Source organism: Sapajus apella, unplaced genomic scaffold, assembly GCF_009761245.1.
Source record: "Sapajus apella isolate SASKATOON/1434 unplaced genomic scaffold, GSC_monkey_1.0 scaffold8, whole genome shotgun sequence".
NCBI classification, from domain to species: domain Eukaryota; kingdom Metazoa; phylum Chordata; class Mammalia; order Primates; family Cebidae; genus Sapajus; species Sapajus apella.
The window spans coordinates 26,329,468-26,342,578 of NW_022436948.1; the positions used below are offsets into that span (position 1 = coordinate 26,329,468).

Below are 13,111 nucleotides of genomic sequence, written 5' to 3' on the forward strand. Positions count from 1 at the left end.
AAGTTCAACCGATTCTCCTGCCTCAGCATCCTGAGTTGCTGAGTTGCTGGGACTACAGACCCACACCACCACGCCCAGCTAATTTTTGTATTTTTTAGTATTTCATCATGTTGGCCAGGCTGTTTTTGAACTCCTGGCCTCAGGATATCCACCCGCCTTGGCCTCCCAAAGTGCTGGGGTTACAGGCATGAGCCATGATGCCCGGCCATATTTGATTTATAATGGGAAGTATTTTAACATTTTAAGTAAGCAAACGACATGGGCCAAATTTTTTTTTTTTAATTCTCTGGGAAAAGGGAAGGAAGGAAGGGAGGGAGGGAGGGAGGGAGGGAGGGAAAGAGGGAGGAAGGGAGGAAGTAAAAGAGGGAGGGAGGGAGGGAGGGATTGAAAAGGAGTGCTATGGCTTATGTTTGTAGAAGTGAAATAAACTTGTTCAGACGTGAGCTCATGGGCAAGTATGTGATTTAGAGCAAATTATATCTGGCATTCTACTGTCAAGAAGTGGGGTCTGGGCTGGGCACAGTGGTTCACACCTATAATCCCAGCACTTTGGGAGGCTGAGGAGGGCAGATCACGGTCAGGAGTTCAAGACCAGACTGGCCAATATGGTGAAACCCCATCTCTACTAAAAATAAAATTATGTGGGTGTGGTCTGGGTGCCTGTAATCCCAGCTACTCAGGAGGCTGAGGCAAAAGAATCGCTTGAACCCTGGAGGCAGAGTTTGCAGTGAGCCGAGATAGGGCCACTGCACTTCAGCCTGGGTGACAGAGCAAGACTCCATCTCAAAAAAAAAAAAAGTGTAGTCTGACCAGGGGTGATGGCTCGGGCCTGTAATGCCAGCATCTGGGGAGGCCCAGTAAGTGGATCACCTGAGGTCAGGTGTTTGAGACCAGCCTGGTCAACATGATAAAACCTTGTCTTTACTAAAAATACAAAAAAAAAAAAAAAATTAGCAGGGCATGGTGGCAGGTGCCTGTAATCCCAGCTATTTGGGAGGCTGAGGCAGGAGAATCACTTGAACCTGGGAGGCGGAGGTTGCAGTGAGCCAAGATCGCATCACTGTACTCCAGCCTGGGTGACAGTGTGAGACTCAAAACAAACAAACAAACAAAAAAAGTGAATTTCATTAGGTTTTGGGAGAATTAAAGAAAAAATTTGGGGTCAGGTCCTCGCCCCTTGAATAGAGGTAAGCCTATGACTACAGCAACACCATGTGACATCCAAGGCTGAGTCATAAAAAACAACACAGCCACCATTCTGTGCAGATGCCACGCAGCTACAGAGAGGAGCCAGTGAAGGTGTTGCAGGCACTGCCCCAGTGGAGGGACCAGCTAACAGCCAAAATCAATTCCCAGACATGTGAGTAAACAAGATTTCAAATTATTCCAGCCTTAGGTCATTGAGCCACTGCAGCTGATCCCTGCCACAATGCAGACCTAAGCAAATTAAATGTCGTCATTGTTTTAAGTAACTAGACTTTGCAATGTTTTGTTGCATAGCATTAGATAAATGAAACAGCAAGTGTTAGTATTAATATCATGTCTGCTAATTACCCAATAACCTCTCTCCTACCTTCTAAACCTCAATTTTCTTTGATGCAGCAAAATACCCAGTTACAAAAACTTACTTCCCCAGATACCTCACAACATGACATGTTAGTTGACATGTAATTCATTTCTGACTAATGAAATGTAAATGAACATTTACTGGTTAGATCTTCCAGGAAAGCTATTTTATTCCTGACAAAAAGGGACAGAATCAGTTAGTATATACCTTTTGTATTTAGCTTTTGGTCTTCCTGCCCAAAAACAGGATTCAAAGTCTGGAGCCATCTTGCAACACTGCATCCTTTGGAAGCCAACTAAGTGTCCATTAACAGATGAACGCTTAAAGAAATGTGATACATGTACACAATGCAGTAGTATTCAGCCATAAAAAAGAATGAGATCTTGTCATTTGCAGCAACATGGATGGAACTGGAGGATGTTATGTTATGTGAAATAAGCCAGGCACAGAAAGACAAACTTTGCATGTTCTCACTCATTTGTGGGAGCTAGAAATTAAAACAATTGAACCATGGCAATAGAGAGTAGAATGCTGTTTACCAGAGGCTTGGGAAGGATGGTGGGGAGGCAGGGTGGGGATGGTTAATGCATACAAAAATATAGTTACACAGAATAAATTTATTGTACATTTTTAAGTAACCAAAAGAGGAATGGGCACAATGGCTCACCCCTGTAATCCCAGCACTTTGGGAGGCAGAGGCAGGTGGATTGCTTGAACACAGGAGTTCGAGATCAGCATGGGCAACATGGCAAAATCCTGTCTCTACAAAAAATACAAAAATTAGCCAGGAGTGTTGGTGCACACCTGTAGTCGCAGCTACTCGGGAGGTTGAGATGGGAGCACTGCTTGAGCCTTGCAGGCAGAGGTTGGAGTGAGCTGAAATCGTGTCACTGCCCTCCAGCCTGGGTGACAGAGTGAGATCCCGTCCCAAGAAAAATAAAATAACTAAAAGAGTATTATTGGATTGTATGTAACACAAAGAAAGGACAAACGATTGAGATGATGGACACCTCATTTACCCTGATGTGATTACTACACATTGTCATGTCTATATCAAATTACCTCACATATTCCATAATTATATACACAAATGTATATGTACCCACAAAAATTAAAAATTAAAATTAAAAAATTAAACATAAAAATATACTATGCATCAAAGTGAAGAACATAACAGATATATTTTAATTACTCATAGTTATATCAACTTGATGGCTATTTTTACAGTTTGCATATTACCTCACAAATAGGAATAAAAGGGAACTTCCTCAACCTAATAAGAGGCGTATATGAAAATTCTATCTCGCTCCAGTTAAAATGACTTGTAACTTAGCCATTAGTGTCAACTTAGGTAGTGTCTGTCATATTAATGGTACAAGATTGAATACACTTCTTCTAAAATGGTGAACAAAGCAAGTATGTTATATTAGTCAGGGTTCTGCAGAGAAGCAGAAACAACAGGATATATATATATAAAGATTTATTATGAGGAATTGGCTCATGAAATTACAAAGATGAGAAGTCTTACAGTCTACTGTCTGCAAGCTGGAGAACCAGAAAAGCCAGTGGTATAATTTAGTTCAAGTCTGAAGGTCTGAGAATCAGGGTAGCTGGTGGTGTAAAGTACCATCTAAGGCAGGAGAAAATGAGATGAGATGTCCCTGCTCACGCAATGAGACAGAGAAAAAGAAACGAAGTTCTTCTTCTTCCGCATTTTGTTTTGTTTGGGCCTTTAGTGAATTGCATAATGTCCACCCACATTAAAAAGGACAATCTATTTTATTGAGTTAATTGATTCAAATGCTAATCTCGTTCAGGGAAAAAAAAAAAAAAAAAAACCCACAGACACACTCAGAAATATTTAATCTGGAGACCCTACGGCCCTGTCAAGTTGATGTAAAATTAACCACCAGCCCAAGGTGTTGGCTCACACCTGTAATCCCAGCACTGTGAAAGGCCAAGGCAGGTGGATTGCTTAAGCCCAGGAATTCAAGACAGCACAACATGATGAGACCCTGTTCTACCAAAAACAAACAAAATTAATTAGTTACTTTAAAAAATTAGCCATTACAGATGGCCACTCCCACTAATTCTATTCAACATTATCCTGGAGGTTCTAACACTATACTAAGGAAAGAGAAATAAATAAAAGCAAATAGATTGGAAAGGGAGACATAACTCTCTGTTTATTTACAGATATTATCATCTATCAAAAAACCCTAAAGAATCTGCAAGTAAGCCATTAGAACTGAAAGTGAGTTTAGTTAGGTGGCAGGGTACAAAGTCAATATCCAAAACCAATTGTATTTCTTTATATTAGCAATAAATCAGAAATTAAAATTCATGTACAGTAGCATCAAAACTGTAAAATGCTTAAGAATAAATTTGACAAAAGATGATCAAGACCTGTACACTGAAAACTATAAAACATTGCTGAGTAAAATTAAAGAAGACCTAAGTCAATGAAGAAATACACCATGTTCCTAGATTAAATAACTCTATACTGCTAAGATGTCAGTTCTTTCCAAATTTATCTGTAGATTCAAGGCATCCTAATAGAAATCCCAGAAGTAGCAAGCTGACTCTAAAGTTTAAATTAAAGTACAAAAGATATAGAATAGACAAAACAACTTAGAAGAAAAAAGAACAAAGTTAGAGGATATTTTGTGTGTGTTTGTGGTTTTTTTAAAAAGCATTTTCTTAGGAAGTAATTTCTAAAAGTAGAATTAGTGGATGAAAGGCTAGAAGAAAGCTCAATTATTAAAATAAATGTCATAGCTCAAAAACTTTTTGATTTGAAATATATTTTTTTTTTTTTTGAGACGGAGTTTCGCTCTTGTTACCCAGGCTGGAGTGCAATGGCGCGATCTCGGCTCACCGCAACCTCCGCCTCCTGGGTTCAGGCAATTCTCCTGCCTCAGCCTCCTGAGTAGCTGAGATTACAGGCACGCGCCACCATGCCCAGCTAATTTTTTGTAGTTTTAGTAGAGACGGGGTTTCACCATGTTGACCAGGATGGTCTCGATCTCTTGACCTCGTGATCCACCCGCCTCGGCCTCCCAAAGTGCTGGGATTACAGGCTTGAGCCACCGCGCCCGGCCCGATTTGAAATATTTTAAAAATAAATTTGAAGATCTCATGAGCTTGAGCAATGCCCACGCGATTCCACTGTTTAGAGACCAGGTGATAATGAAATGGGAGGTGGCAGGAGGATGGAGTAGGATTATCTGCTGGTGATATATATGATGAATGAGAAAGAAAAATACTAATTTACTAACTAAATTAATATTGTGGTAAATTTACTAATAAATAAAAAGAAAAACATCCTATTACATAGAAGATATTTTATAAATATTTGATGTTTATAATTATGCTTCAAGAGAGTAAAGACTAACAGCATTAATTTTTAGAAACTCTAGAAAATGTACTGAACTGGGAACCTGCTGATGTAAACTTTAGTGCTCTGCCTGCCAATAATCAGCCAACTGACTTTGAGGAGGAGTTTTCATCTCTAGGTCTTAACCTTGATATTTCAAAAGGAGGTTATGAAAGGACTGTTTTGAGAGTTATACCACAGATTCCATTTAGGCCTCTCTATTAAAATTTCAGTATTATTACATTTTGACATAACTTCCATTTATTTCTTCCCTATAGAATCCAATTCCTGATAATTTATCTTTATTAAAGAGCAGCACCATGATATTATTTCCAAGGAATTAAGGGCTCTAAAATGGTCTTCCCTTTACCATCAAGGATCAGTAAAGAAGGCATTTAAGCCCAGCATGGTGGCATGCACCTGTAGTTCTAACTACCCAGGATGAAACCAGGAGTTCAGCGTTGCAGAGTACTATGACTGCACCTGTGAACAGTCACTGTACTAGATATGCCGGGCAATATAGCAATATCCCATCTCCAAAAAATATTAAAAATTAAAATTTGAAAAAGAAAACATTGTCTCTACCACTGGTTATGGAAACTTCTGTTTTTGCTTCTTTCTGAAGTCCTCCAAATGTAGTCCGATATATTACAGGCATGGAATACCACCATTATTTCTCTCTAGTGATTTCTAGAACAGTCTAGATTATTGGAGAATATATAAATAAACTAAAAACAAGTTTAAGTCCACCAACTGATCTTTCTCTAGCTACATCTGCAAAGCCCTGTCTTATAGTTTTAAGTCCGGATTGCTTACTTACTGGGAAAACTACTGGGCTCATAATAATTTTACTCCAAAAAGAGCCCTGTTTAGGCTATCTTATTTTAGTGTATAGAGTCAGACTTTAAAAAGATACGCAACATGAACAAAATTTTGCAAAGTCTTAAAAAGTACTTTGTTTTTTAGCTATGATAGAATGAGGTACACCTACATTATTCTGCCCAAGGTAGGCCCCAGATGAAAGATCCACCCATATTAAGACTTGACTATTTACACAGAATTTAAGAGACAGAAAATCTCTCCTCTGAAGATCATACTCTTGGATTCAGGAGCTTTTAAAATTTTATTTCCTCCTATGTTATTCCAGAGTATGCCATCAGCCCAAATGACCTGCTAATCTTTACTAGCTTATGTGAGGCCATTTTGAGATATAAGCTTCATATAGTTAGTAAAAACTTCAGGGGTAGTCTCATGTTGTTGTAAGGGCAAAAGGATCTTTCTTTTCACCTCCAGATGGTTTGAGAATTTGAATCTATAAACAAACTTACAATAGACAGATTAAAAGCAGAACAGGCATACAAATTTATAAATGTACGAGCACATGGAAGTCAGACAAAGTATAAAACTCAAAGAAGAACGAGATTATTGAAGGTTAAATACCTTCTTCATAGGGCATAGGGAAGAAGGGAATGTAGGTAATTTTAGAGGAAGAGTAGATAATTTTTAGGGGAGATGAATTCGCCCAAAGAACAGACAATAGCCTGGGACAAAGTTCGCCTGGGCTCTGAGATAGATGGTGACAATTTACGAGAAGGTGAGTGGCAGAATTGCACTGTGAACAAAGGCTTTATGCAGATGAAGTCTCTCAGGCAACAGTGCTCAGAAGAGTAGATGAAAAGTGTGTCTGGGATTATGTGGTGACAATCTTTTAATTTTTTTGAGGGGTCTTTCTTTGTTGCCCTGGCTGAAGTGCAGTGGCACGATCACAGCTCACTGCAGCCTCTTCCTAGCTCAGGTGATTCTCCTGTCTCAGCCTCCTGAGTAGTTGGGACTACAGATGTGCACCAACTCACCCAGCTATTTTTTTTTGTTTTTTTTTTTGTTTGTTTGTTTGTTTGTTTTTTCTTTTTTTTGAGACGGAGTTTCACTCATGTTACCCAGGCTGGAGTGCAATGGCGCGATCTCGGCTCACCGCAACCTCCGCCTCCTGGGTTCAGGCAATTCTCCTGCCTCAGCCTCCTGAGTAGCTACGACTACAGACACGCGCCACCATGCCCAGCTAATGTTTTGTATTTTTAGTAGAGACGGGGTTTCACCGTGTTGACCAGGATGGTCTCGATCTCTTGACCTCGTGATCCACCCGCCTCGGCCTCCCAAAGTGCTGGGATTACAGGTTTGAGCCACCGCGCCCGGCCTTTTTGTTTGTTTTTCAGACAGAGTATTGCTGAGTCACCAGGCACCAGGCTGAAATGCAGTGGCGCGATCTTGGCTCACTGCTTCCCTGGTTCAAGCAACTCTCCTGCCTCAGCCTCCCGAGTAGCTGGGACCACAGGCACATGCCACCACGCCCAGCTAATTTTTGTATTTTTTTTATTAGAGATGGGGTTTCACCATGGTCTCAATCTCTTGACCTTGTGATCCACCCGCCTCGGCCTCCCAAAGTGCTGGGATTATAGGCATGAGCCACCGCGCCCGGCCTATTTTTTTTTTTATTTGTAGAGATGGAGTCTCACTATATTGCCTAGGCTGGTTTCAGACTCGTAGGCTCAAGCCATCCTCCCGCCTTGGCCTCTCAAAGTGCTGGGCTTATAGGCATGAGCCACTGTGCCCAGCTGATAATCTTCAACTTCTTCTTTGGTGATTAATCTTTCCTGGTTAGTGAGATTTCAGACAGGAGATTGAAGGCAATTGTGTTTCTTTTGGAAGGAATTCCCTCAGTCAGAACTTCAGGGAGAGCTCTCCCTGTGCGTGGGGGAAGAATACAAAGGAAGATCAGAGAGACATTGATTCTGAGGCAGCTTCTCTGGCCTTCCAATTTTCTTTAATTCAATGTATTCAACATGCTGTAGTGCCACACTATGAGACATTGTTTTCTGAGCCGCAACATTATATAACCATCTAAGCACAGGTTTAGAGAATTAGATCACTTAAACTTGGAACAACTGTGGTTATACCCCTAGCCAAATCTGAGCACCCTCCTTCAAACCCTTCAGAACCTTCCCTTCAGTTTTAAGTACAGATTAATGACCACATGACTTGTCAACTTTGTTTGTGTCTCCTAAATGTTGCCCTTTGGAAACCTTGACCAGCTTGTTCTAACCCCCTTTGAGTTGAGCCTCCACATCAATATGCAACTGTTACTCTGAGTGCTTTCCTTATCTGTTCTTTTTATAGTTCTTCTTGTCCTTGATCTTTCCTAACAGGCTGTTCACTTACATGGTGTTCCTTAAGTTTCCCTTTGAACTCTTAAACTTTCTATTTCACAGGCATTTTCACTCAGGCTTCAGTCTTAACAAACCCTTCAAACTCTTGGGGAGAAGTGTGAATTTTGTCAACTTCAAATGATCCACTCTGAATCTTTCACTATGTGGTAGTGAAACTAGAAATGAGTAAATTAATAAGTTATTTATAATCAAATTCTCAAACATGTTTGCTGCTTTCAAATTCAGGCCAAGTGCAGTGGGGTTCATGCCTGTGGTCCCAAGCATTTTGAAGGCCAAGGCTGGTGGATCGCTTGAGCCCAGGAGTTCGAGACCAGCCCAGGTAACATGACAAAATCCTCTCTCTAGAAAAATTTGTGGTGCATGCCTGTGGTTCCAGCTGTTCAGGAGGCTGAGGTAGGAAGTGAGGCTGGGAGGTAGAGGTGAACCATGATCCAAATTCAAACATTTTTTAAGTCTCATCTTCTGGCCAGGCAAGGTGGCTCACACCTGTAATCCCAGCACTTTGGGAGGCCAAGGCGGGTAGATTGCTTGAGGTCAGGAGGTTGAGACCAGCCTGGCCAACATGGTGAAACCCAGTCTCTATAAAAATAAAAATTAAAAGTCTCATCTTCCTTTCACTGTCATCATAATCAAGTGGTATCTAGTCTGCCACACTTAGCGATAGCTGAGCAGAACAAATAATGTCTTTAGCTTAGAGTCTTTCTTAGATGGCAGTAATGTGGAGAAATGTATAAAATGACAGCAATATCAAAAGTGAATATAAAAATCTAAAATCATTAATACTGTCATAAAATGTGTGCTTTGCATGAAGAGACCCCCCCCCAAACAGGCATTGTGTGAGCAACATGGCTGTTTATTCACCTGGGTACAGGTGGGCTAAGGCCGAAAAGGGCATCGGCGAAGGCCAGTGGGATAGGAGTTGGTTTTATAAGTTGGGGCAAATCTTTTTTGGGGGGAAGGGGTGTTATGGAGTAAGATCAGTTACAGTGGTGGGGGTAGGGGCAAGGAGTAGACATTATCATAAGTTCAGTTACAGTGGTGGGCGGGGTAAGGCGTAAGAGTAGTTAAGATGGTAGGGTGGGGTGGAGGAATATTCACAGAGTAAGAGCAGTTAAGATGGCAGGGTGGGGTGAGGAGTAGTCACATTATTATAATGACAGTTAAGGTGGCAGGGTGGGTTGATGTCCAGGGGAAGCTCTGCTGGGCGGTCAGGGATAATGGGCAAGGCAAGTGGGGGTAAGGGGGAGGTCGGGGGTGGATGGAGAGGTGGTGGGGAATGATCAGCCGAGGCAGGCAGGACTTTAGACTTTCTGGGTCCGGGCTTGCACATGGAGGCCTGACAGTCATGTTGATCTTACCAGGTCTCTATGAGAATGAGTCTTCGATATATTTGAGGTGTTGCTGGAGTTTGCACTGATTACTAAACCCCAAATTTTCAAAGCTGATTCTAACAATGCTTTAGTATATTTGAAATTCATCAAAATGATTTCATTAAAAAGAATACAAGTTGACATTTGTGAGTGCTATCTCACAGTTGAGTAAAAATGAAGTCAGCTGCTGCCTGGCTACAGCAGTACTTTTATTTGACACTTTGAAATACTTGGCTAAAAACGAACTAGTGTGCTGGCCAACAAAAAGCAAAAGAGCGTGAAAAACAGTGGGATGATAAAACTGGGTAAGAGCAGACATTTTCAGTTCAACTGTTTTATTTTATAGTCTAAGACTATAAAAGCAACGAACTGTAAAACTACACTAACCTATTTACCACTGAATTTTACATGATTCTACCATAAGTGTCATAATCTATCTTTTCCTCAAAAAAAAATGGTAAGTTCTATATTTATGCTAAAGAATCCACAGTGCTAATGTAACAATCTATTTAGTAGGTTTAATACAATTTACTATTCAAATTTCCATCATTCTCTTAATATTTAATACTGATCTTTTTACAACTATCTTTAGAGTCTCAAATTTGGTTCACTTTTTTTGGTAAGTACAGGGGAGCCAGCGAGTTGCCTTATCGCTCTCTGCATCATCTCTCTTTCTCGATTGCTGCTTTCTTTGTGTTCTTGTCCTATACCCTGCATTTTGAATTCTGCACTTCCTTTCTCCTTTCTGTAAACCATTTACCTTCCTGGAAAGCACCTCCTAAATTTTTTTGCTCCCATAAGTACCTTGACTCAAAGCTGAGTAGGGAGCAAAATTTCTGAAAGAATATGGTGAAATGTAGATTATAATGTAGAAAAAATAAAAATGAATATTAGAACAAATTCATATAATAGATGCATTTTCTTCAACAAATCAATCCATGAGAAACCAAAAAAATAATAATAATAAAAATAAAGGAAGGAAGTCTTCTTTACATTTAAAAGACAGGAGTCAGGTCTTCAGTCCTGGAGAGCTGCAAGCCCTGCAGGCTCTCAGGCTGTTGGTCCCTTAAAAAAAAAAAAAAAAAAAAAAAAAAAAAAAAAAAAAGACAGGAGAGCCAAAACATTTAAATGTAATATGTGGACTTTGAGTTACCATTCAACTAACCAACAGTATACAGAAGTTTTTGAGACAGTCAGGGATATTTTAATATCCCTGGGCATTCTATAATACCAAAATACCATAAATTACTATTAATTTTGTTAGATGTAAAAATGGCATTATGAATTTTTTAAAGACCATATTTTTTAGAGATGCATCTTGAAGTATGTAGGAGTGAAATGACAGGATTTCTGAGATTTGTTTTCAAATATTTAGCAAAGAAAGAAAAAGCAATTACGCAAGTGTGACACAATCTTGGTAATTTTAAATTTCAATGGATATTGGGCTTCATTGTGCTTTGCTCTCTATTTTTGCATGTGTTTAAAATTTTTCACTTCATACAAGTTTCTAATGTAAAAGTAAAAAATAACATATTCCTCTTCTTAGGTTTCTTGATAAATCCTGAATCTTAGAAACTTTCATTCAAGTGTCTTTTTTGTAAATTCAAGAACCAGCCCAATATATTTTTGGGTAGCCTTTATTTCTTAGAATCTCACTCTTAATCTCTGACTACATCCAACCCCCAGATGCCCATTTGTCTCCCACCTACAGCAGTTTGCAGCTATTCTGGTTTATTCTGGCAATACTCAGAGAGCTTGATACTCATAAATAAAATGGCCCATCTTCATGTTTTCCTAAACAGAAACTATTTTCTCTGTAACTTTATTGACTTTGCCTTCCTCCACAGGCAGAGTTTATCATTCTCCACTTTATATTTATTCATTCATTCATTCATTCATTCATTCGTTCATTTATAACACCAGGGTCTCACTCTGTTGCCCAAGCTGGTCTCAGAATCCTGGGCTCAAGTGATCTTCCTGCCTCAGCCTCCGAGTAGCTGATATTATAGGCATCCACCACCATGCCCAGCTCCTCCCTTTGGTGTGTTCATAGAATTAAAACAAAGACCTATATTGGAGTATTATTTACAAGTTGTTACTTTACTTGTCTGTTTTGTTATTTGTCTCTTTTTTCTTATTTGTTTCTTTTTTTTGAGACAGTGTCTCACTCTGTTCCCAGGCTGGAGTACAGTGAGTGGCACAGTAATAGCTCATCATAGCCTCAACCTCCTGGGCACAGGTAATCCTCCAACCTCAGCTTCCTGAATAGCTGGGACTACAGACACATACCAACATGCCTGGCTAATTTTTTAATTTTTTTTTTTTTTTTTTGAGACAGAGTCTCTTTCTGTCGCACAGGCTTGAGTGCAGTGGTGCCATCTTGGCTCACTGCAATCTCTGCCTCCCAGGTTCAAGCAATCCTCCCACCACAGCCTCCTGAGTAGCTGGGACTACAGGCATGCACCACCATGTCCAGCTAATTTTTGTATTTTTAGTAGAAATGGGGTTTTGCCATGTTGGTCAGACTGGTCTCAAACTCCTGGCTTCAAGTGACCGGCCTGCCTCGGCCTCCCAAAGTGCTGGGATTTGTTGGCCTCCTTACCTCTTACCCCAAGTAAGTTGTAAGCTCCTTGAGGACAGCGACTGTGATAGTTAATTGTATATGACAACTTGACTGGCCATAGGATGCTGAGCTATTTAGCCCAGCTATTTAGTCCAGCATCATTTAGTGTGTGTCTGTGAGGGTGTTTTTGGATGAGATCAACATTTAAATCAGTAGACCTAGTAAAGCAGATTGCCCTTCAAGCTGTAGATGTGACTACTCTAATCAGTTGAAGGCCTCAGTAGAACAAAAAGGCTGATCCTCTCAAAAGTAAGAGAATTCTTGCTGCCTGCTTACTTTCTAAGAACTGGGACATTACACTTGTAATCCCAGCACTTTGGGAGGCTGAGGCAGGCAGATTGCCAGAGGTCAGGAGTTCGAGACCAGTCTGACCAACATGGTGAAACCCTGTCTCTATGAAAAATAAAAATAAAAATAAAAATAAATAGTTGGGCATGGTGGCATGCATCTATAATCTCAGCTGCTTGGGAGGCTGAGGCAGGGGAATTGCTTGAATCAGGGAGGTGGTGGTGGCAGTGAGCTGAGATCAAGCCACTGCACTACAACCTGGGTGATAGAGCAAGATATCATCTAAAAAAAAAAAAAAAAAGAACTGGGACATTACTTCTTTCTGCCTTTGGACTCCAACTGAAATGCCAGCTTTTTCCTGGGTTTCAAGTCTGCTGGCAATGGGCCTGGAACTATACCATGGACTCTCCTGGTTCCCAGGCTTTCAGACTCCAGTGGGAACTACACCATTGGCTCTGCTGGGTCTCCACCTTCCCAACTCATCTTACAGATCTTGGGACTGACCAGCTTTCATAATCATGGGAGCCAATTCCTTAAAATAAATGTCTTTATATATATCTATACACATCTTCTTGGTTCTGTTTCTCTGGAGAACACTGACTGAAACAGAGACTATATCTTATGCATTTCTTTTTCTTTTCTTTTTTTTTTTTTTTTGAGACA

The 13,111-nt window shown here is 40.3% G+C and overlaps 1 long non-coding RNA gene across 1 annotated transcript in view; it reads right to left on the reverse strand.

Moving 5' to 3' along the window:
- Nucleotides 1-1,752: 1,752 nt before the first annotated feature.
- LOC116550953 overlaps nucleotides 1,753-13,111 on the reverse strand; it is a 30,182-nt gene continuing 18,823 nt past the window's right edge. Inside the window, exon 3 of the long non-coding RNA XR_004268634.1 lies at nucleotides 1,753-1,862. This is a non-coding gene — a long non-coding RNA (uncharacterized LOC116550953). The remainder of the gene's footprint in view (nucleotides 1,863-13,111) is intronic.